This window comes from Triticum urartu, chromosome 7 (genome assembly GCF_003073215.2).
Source record: "Triticum urartu cultivar G1812 chromosome 7, Tu2.1, whole genome shotgun sequence".
Taxonomy (NCBI): Eukaryota; Viridiplantae; Streptophyta; class Magnoliopsida; order Poales; family Poaceae; genus Triticum; species Triticum urartu.
In genome coordinates, this window is record NC_053028.1 from 48,972,563 (window position 1) to 48,981,046 (window position 8,484).

Sequence of the window (8,484 nt, forward strand, 5' to 3'; positions counted from 1 at the left end):
CTTACAATATGCATCAAATGGCCCAATATACTCTCCTCCATTATCAGTGCGAATGCACTTGATCTTATTCTCAGTTTCTCTCTCAACCGAGGCTTGGAATTGCTTGAATACACCTAGTACTTGATCTTTGGTCCTCAAAGTGAAGGCCCAAACTTTCCTGGAAAAGTCATCAATAAAAGTCACAAAGTACTTAGCACCACCAAGAGATCTTACCAACATTTTGCAAACATTGGAATGTATCAAGTCTAGCTTCTCGGGCTTCTTGTGAGGAGGTAGAGTCTTGAAGGCAACTCTGTGTTGCTTCCCTGCTAGACAATCTGAACATTTCTTGATGTGAACTCCTTTCACACCCTTCAACAATTTTTTCTTCGCTAGCACTGTCATCCCCTTCTCACTCATGTGCCTAAGTCTCTTGTGCCATAAAGCACAATGATCATCCTTCTCTAATGCGTTGACAGAAGAACTAAAGAGCTTAGCATGAACATGATACAACACTGAGACCATTTTACCTCTTGCAACAATCATGTTGCCTTTGGTGAGCTTGTACTCCCCTTTACCAAAACTGCTGAAGTAATCATCTCCATCAAGCAAACCAACTGAAATGATATTGAGATGAAGTGCCTCAACATGCCTCACAGATTTGAGGACTAACTTTGTACCATTTGCGGTCTCCAAATGCACATCTCCTTTTCCAATAATGGCTACTCTATCATTTTTCCCCATCTTCACAACACCAAAATCACCTGATATAGTTAGTGAAAAGCTCTCTGCGAGATCTAGCATGAATGGTAGCACCGCTGTCTGATATCCAAATCATCTCGTCACCATCCACAAGGTTGACGGTTTCATCAGAAACAACAGTGATCCTCTCCTCAACAGTGGAACCAAATCTGCCCTCATTTTCTTCATGCATAACAAGCATGATGTCCTCTTCTACTGCAGTAACTCGGTTGCCCTCTGTGTCACTATCACTGTCAACTTGCTTCTGATCTTGCTTCTTCTTTTTCTTCTTGTCTTTCTTCCACTTGTCACATTGCCACTTAATGTGGCCCTTCTAATGGCAGTGATGGCACTCATAATCAGCAAACTTACTTTTTGATTTTCTCCTACCTCTTTCTGCCCCTTTACCTGGACCTCTGCTCTTGCTTCTCCCCCTGGACTGAGTGACCAACACCTCTGAATGTGAGGAAGAACTAGCTTCAGCCACCTTTCTGGATTCTTCATTTAGTACCCTGGTTTTCACAAGATTCCAAGTGACAACTCCATTAGGTGCTGAATTGCAAACCGTGACCTTAAAGGTCTCCCAGCTGTCCGGTAATGAGCCTAGTAGCAGCAAAGCTCTCACTTCATCTTCAAATGTTATTCCCATTGAAGAAAGCTGATTTATAATGCCTTGGAATGTATTCACATGATTTGCAATTAGTGTGCCCTCTTTGTACCTCAAGCACATCAACTGTTTGATCAAGAACATCTTGTTTGTACCTTCTTTCCAGGCAAACAACTCTTCCAATTTCTGCCATAAGGTGCGTGCATGTGTCTCATCAGTGATATGGTTCAAAACATTATCATCGACCCATTGCCGAATGAACCCACAAGCTTGGTGATGAAGTACCTTCCACTGACCTTCCTCAATGCCCTCCGGCATCTCAGTGGAGAACAGTGACTTCCAGTATTCTTTCACATACAACAAGTCCTCCATCTTGCCCTTCCATGCTTGATAATTTGTACCATTCAAAGATATCATTCTACTGGTATTCACTTCCATCTTTCACCACAAGAAACTCAGCAATTTGCACAAGCAAACCAAGGCTCTGATACCACTTTGTTGAGGCTGGACAACAACAATGCGCTGCACAAATTCACCGACACGGCAAATATGCACACTACACAGCCCCCTTCACTTGTGATGAACTTTGAGGACAGGTTCAACCAACAAGTAAGCAGCGGAATAACACAAACAACATGCACATGTGACACGGGATTTAACGTGGAAAAACCTCCACAACTTAAGGCGTAAAAAAACCACGGCTGTGGATGACCGACCGATCCACACAACTTTACTATGAGAATGATGAGTACAAAGTCTTCTCTAGAACCTCTAGAGAGATTTACAACACACTCTCCACATTGCCAACCGGCAACAACAACAACAAAAACCACAAGAGACAAGATTTCAGCAAAGCAGAGTTTACACAGCTTCTGTACCCTCCAGTGTTTTGCAAACTGCTCTTAAACCGTTGAACCAAACAGCACCAAATTTGGCAGACAAGTAGACGCACGAGTTTCTGAGATCCCCTCCAAATTTCAGCTCAATCGGACATCGTTTGCCTACCCAAACTATTCGTCTCCCAAAACTACTCTGTTCTGAAACTGCAGCAGTCAGAGTTGACAAAACCACTCTCACATCTGATGCTCCATTGACCCAATCCTCAAACCAGCTAACCAGATCGAAGTACTCAAAGTAAGGAATGAGCTCACCAAGTTTGGGGTCGATCCAAGCACGTTTGAGCCTCCAACCATCAGCTTGAACACTGTCTAGTCAGATGCAGCAAATCTGGACAGAACCTCTGCTTCTTCTTCTTCCTCTCTCAGGTTGTGTTTTTTCTTGTGTGATCTCACTGGCAGCCACACCCAGCAAGGGATGGGGTGGCTCCTTGCTCCCTTCACCAGGAAACACTCACAACCGTTGGATGCAGAATAGATCAACGGTTCATATGTGTTGGACTTGTGTGGGTTGATGTTGGGCTGCCAACACACCTCCATGTGGAGGGACTTAGCCCAACACATTGTTCATAACATACATTAGCACGATGTTCAAGATACATACGAAGCGATGATACTAGAGTACTACTTCAGAAATACAATGTGTTCGATTTGGTTCTACTAGTAGTACTGAAAAGTAAGAACATAGAACAGAAAGCAAGGTTCATACAGATATAGGGTAGATACTACCAAGGGCACATGAAACTACTAGTCCAACCCATTAAGATGGAGCATCGCATCATCTTGTAGCACCATGACGAATGGAGGAGGCTCGTTGCTCACGGCATCTACTTCTTCTTGCACCTCAAACAATGGGACTGAAACCATGCTCTCATGGAAGCGATGCCAAGAAAGCGTCAAGTGGTTCTCATGCTCTTCGCTTTCGACATTTCCTAAAAACACACCATCAATGTCACAATGCAACAGACGATGAGGACGCTGCGCCATCAACAGCTCACGCTCGTTGATCACAGCCAGCCTAGGGATAGATTTCCACTACTTAAGCGGTGGAGATGCCTCCATCGCTAACAAGTTAATCCGGTATCGAAACCCCCGGATCTGTGCATCATAGTCCTCCAGCACCCAGACATCCACAGTGACGCGGTCATGGTCGGTGCTGCCGTGCTGGCATACAAAGCAAGGTTGTCGCCCGTATCCAATAATAGCACGTAGCTGCCCAATTGTGCCGGGCGGCTCATCTGCCGGAATGTCTCGGCTATGGTGTCAAATACCGTTATGCTGCAACCCATTGCCCAGTGCAGGCTACCACGATGATGGATTGGTGGATGGTTGGACCGGGCAGCAGGACACCCATCTTCTGAAACTGTCGGCCATTGGATGCGTCTTGGCTGGTCCGATCCCACGGTGAAGACAAAGTAATCAGGCTGCTCAACCTCAACAGCGGCGAGGAATGTCCCCATGGGTGAGGCGTACGAGGCGTACGACACCCAGAGCACCCGGTATTCTCCAGATGGCTGGTGCCGGGTAGAAGCCGAGCACGTCGACTCCGGTGATGGGGCTGATGAACTGTTGTCGTGGAGGATGCGGCAGCGGGGCGCACTTGCGGGTGGCCGGGTTGCAGATGTAGAAATCTGAACCCCGCCACAAGATGAGGAGCCCGTCACAGGTTATGAAGCGCATGCATATATATCGAGGCTTGCGTACCGGAGCAGGGGCCGTATCTTCTGACCACTGGAGGCGGAGGCTGATGCCATGGTCGTGCTCGATGATGGGCAGCGAGGGCTGGCGGCGGTGGTGGCCGAGGATGAAGGCGTCGGTGGACGTGCCGCTGCGCCACGACCTGCGGACGGCGCGGCAGCGGAACACGTCCTTGACAGGCAGCCGGGAGAGGATCTCGTCGACGACAAGCCACTCCGGCAGGTCGTCCAACACGGTCGCGTCGCCGCTGCCCGGGATGCTGGTTCCTCGCTGATACTAGCAAGCAAGAGAAAAAAGAAAAGCAAAAGATAAAAATAAGCGACGGATTTGGCGCAAGAAAGAAGCGCTCCGCCGATCTACCGGCTTAGAGGAGCGGAGAGGAGAGAATGGACGGAGAGATCCGAGAGGATTTACTCTGCTTTGGAGCCGGCACGGTCGAGCGAGGGCGACGGTCTTCCTGCCGGCGTCTATGGAGGGCAGGCGCCCGGGGAAAGAAGTCACTTTGGCGACCAACCTCGGATGCGAAACTGGCGGTGAGCGTGCAAGGAAGAGGATGGGCGGTGTGAAACTGGATCACGGCGTGCACCACTCTCTGCCAGTGCTGCCAGCTGCAAGCTGTGGAAGATGGGACTGGACGAGCAGAAAGTAGCTGCGCTGCTGCTGCTGCGTAGGGGTGGAAGTGGAACTGATGAGGGGAGAGAAGAAGCGCTCGGATGCGTTCAGACCCAGCTCCTGCACCAGTAACCTGAAGAAATCTTTAAGTTTCCGTCTGCTAAAACCATTAACCCCGTTCAACACGAGATAAATTAAGATCGAGGCCATCATATTAAACTTTACAATTTTGCTAAAGCACATCTGTGCTCTAAATATTGCACATCTAAGTCCTATGTCATTGATCTTACGTTGAGATTCGTGTGGATATTTTCTTTTTCTTTTTTTCTCTTTCTCTTTATGCTTGATTCACTCATTTAGATGTGCAATAATTAGAACACATCTAGATGTGCCCTAAACACACCTCTTTATTTTTTTTGAGAATTTCCAGTGCATCTCTCCATATTTGTAATCCTCATTGCTTGATGTACCCATATCACTTTATTTTCAGTATCTTTTTCATCCTAGCAGGGCGATGAGGGCAAGAACTGGTCGTGATGAAATTGAAAGTTAGTTTAGTGCATCAAGGATAGGAGTTCCTTATATTTGTGAGAGCTGATGGAGGACGGTTAGTTATTATGGCTAATCATATAGTAGTGGAATATGAATACACGCAAAAGCTGATTCAAAATCTGCAGTTTTTCAATGCATGTCACATATATTTGGTAATCCTTTTCATTTCTTCTAAAATGATCAAATAAGTATTTTGTTTTTTCCAATGTTTGGAAAGATAATTTTGGCATTGCTATAGTACAACATACATATACAATTCGTTTGTGAAGCTACATGATTTTTTTTATACTCGCTTCAAGACTTCTTGAGTAAAGATTAGTGTGTCAACTTTGCATCTTTAGCTCTCTAAATAAAAGCATCGATGATTAGCATGATTTATGGAGAACGACTTTATCAAAATGAGTTTGGAAACACCCAATGGAGGAGAGACAAGGCAGAGGGTTGACGGGTCTGAGTAAGGGGTGCGTGGGGCGCAAAATGCCAACGGCGGTCGACCTCCATGGAGGTGGGTATTTTGAAAAAATCAAAAAACATATTTTAAAGTTTCAAAAAATTCTGAAAAGAACATACATTTAACATGGATATATTCTACATGTGTGTAAATTTTGAAGATGAAATACATTATGATGAGAACTACACAAAAAAAGACAAATCACGGTTTTCAAATTGATGAACAGTGCAAACACTGTTCAGTATTAGAAATGCATGATTTTTCTCTTTTTTGTGTAGCTCTCACCGTAATGTATTTCGTTGTGAGATTTTATACACATGTAGAATACATTTATATGAATGTGTATAATTTTTTTCAGAATTTTTTGAAACTTCAAAATGTAATTATTGTATTTTTTAAAATACCCACCTTCATAGAGGTCGTCCGCAGTCATTGGTGTTGGAGATGATGGTCGAGTTTAGAGAGATGACTAGGGGTGATGGCGGCTCGTCCAGGGTGTGGGGTGGCACACGGCGACAACATGCAATTAGGCTGGTGGAGGTGGTCGGGTTGACCGGGTGGAGAAAGGAGACGGTGTTGGGAGGAAAAATAACATTAGCAGCGGCAAGCGAGTTAGACGAAAACACTATTTTTGTTTTAGTTAATTGGCGTCTAGGTGCTCCCTTCGAATTTCCAAGCATTGTTGGCAAATAGCAATACATTTTATTTGAATTATGGCTCATAGCATCGTGTGGGCATTTAACTAGTAAGACAAAAAAGAAAAGCAAAGATTCGAACAACACGCGAAAAAAGAAAGAGAGAAAAACAACGAATTTGGCACATGAAGAAACTGCTTCGGCGATCTATGGGCTTAAGGCACATAATGTAAAGATAGGTATAAGAAAGAGGATTTACTCTGCTTTGGAGCGGCATGATCGAGTGAGGGCGACGATCAGTGGCAGGGACGGGGGACCCGCAGCCCCCCCCCCCCCCCTAAAATCAGGGATTTAGTGCATTTTTTTAATGAACAGTGAAAAATAGTGATTATTTGCTGTTAAAAATCAGTTTTTTAATGGCTTGCCCCTCCCCCCTAATCAGTTTTAACAACACTCGGCCCCAGTGATACATTTTTTCTCGCTCCGCCACTGGCGGCGATGTTCCCCCCCCCCCCCTCCGCCCGTCATCTTTGGAGGGCGTATATGTCCAAGGGAAGAAGGGACTTTGGCGACTAACAAGGGCATCTCCAACACGGACCCTTAAAACGTGTGCATACATTCGGATGTAGCTGTCTGAACACAGTTTGCCATCCAAAATGGTACCTCATCGGTCCGCGGGCCAGTCCTAATTTCTGAAATCCCGTAAACCAGACCAAGCGGTTTGCGGGAGGGTCCAGACTGCTGTAACATAAGAGTCCGCTACCTCGGATCAGAAAACCTCTCCCACGCCCACACGAATCGATTGTCGCACAATCATGCCGGTCCAGAGCGCTAGCGTCGCATTCATGCTAGCCCAGAGTGGACGTGACCTCTCACTAAAGCCAGCATTGAAGTGGCGTGTTGATCGAGCACCGCCCGCATCGCGCCGTGGTCTCCGCGATTGTTCTAGGCTGGAGCAACGTGATTGGATGGGGTGGGACGTCTATCTACCACATTAGAACCAATTGCCCATATGTTCATCCATCGGCATTAAAAAGGTGCGGCAGTCCAAAAATCCCGCTCCGGCGCCTGCATTGACATAACCCGCCGCTTGGCTGTCCAGCACCCGCTATTTAAACACGTCCTGGACCAACACCATCCACAATACAAACATATCTTCTTCCAATCTTCCTATGTGTGCCACCTCCACCATGACCACGAGTTCTAGAGCGATGTGGAAGAGTCCGTCGATGGAGCAGAATCACGAGGTGACCAGCCTTGCAGTCAGCTGGTAGGGATGTTGTGCGTAGCGAATACAGGTAGGTTTGCTAGCAAGCTCGCCGGAGGTGAGCAATGATGACCCAGCCATGGAGGAAGCCTCCGACGATGAAACGGAGCCCCTGCTTGCATTGGTCCATGCCGACTTGACCATGGAGCAGACACGAGCTCACTTCGACACCGTTATGGCGGAGGAGGAGCCGGTGTCGGAGTTCCAGTACGCACAGGAGCAGCAGGGCTACAACCTTGACCTCCTCGCGTATTACCGGCAAATAGAGGGCCAGATATATGATGAGTTCGTGAGCGAGGAGGTTGTTCAACCATGGCCACGGAGAATTCAAACTCGTTGAGGAGCAGCGGGCACTCTACAAGGCCGCCGTCAACACTCGTGCGGTGGCGGCGGACGTGCAGGCTGTCACCGACAGAAACACCGACAGTTGCTTGCCATTGGCGCCACTACGACCACGAGACCGACCCATCCACGTCTATCATCGACCTCACCTCCATCGACGACGGTCAGGTCGTTGACTCCGACGAGGAAGAGTAGCTAGGACATTGGAGACGACGGTGCCTCGTGTCCCATGTGGGTAAGTATGTGTCCTATGTCTTACTCATCCTCACCAGCGACGCAACTTCACTTTTCAGGGCTCACGGCGCCAGACATGGACATAGAAAGGCACAACAAGGATCTGGAGGGTGGGCGCCATCGAAGATTTATAGTAGGTGCGGACACTTTTATTTAATGCAATATGTCAAAAATGTAATAAATGGGTCCGGTGTAAATGAAAATCATCCGGGGTGTATGATGATCGTCATTTGAAATGTATGCGGGCATAGTTGGATGGCCGGCTACTATGCCCGGCTCCTCTACCACTGTTTGCGGACGCATCGACGGTCCGTTTTAGGGGTTGGCATTGTGCAAAAGGGGAGAGGGGAGGCTGGTGAGTGAGTATCTCGAGGCACAGGTGCTCCCGTGATATGAGCTTTTGGGCCTTCGGATCTCTAATCCAATGGCATCTGAGGGACTACTGTACCTGTGTGCAATTCTCGGAGAAC

General features: G+C 47.2%; 1 pseudogene; it reads right to left on the reverse strand.

Moving 5' to 3' along the window:
- Window positions 1–941: 941 nt before the first annotated feature.
- On the reverse strand, window positions 942–4,618 carry LOC125522867 (annotated as a pseudogene).
- Window positions 4,619–8,484: the final 3,866 nt, after the last annotated feature.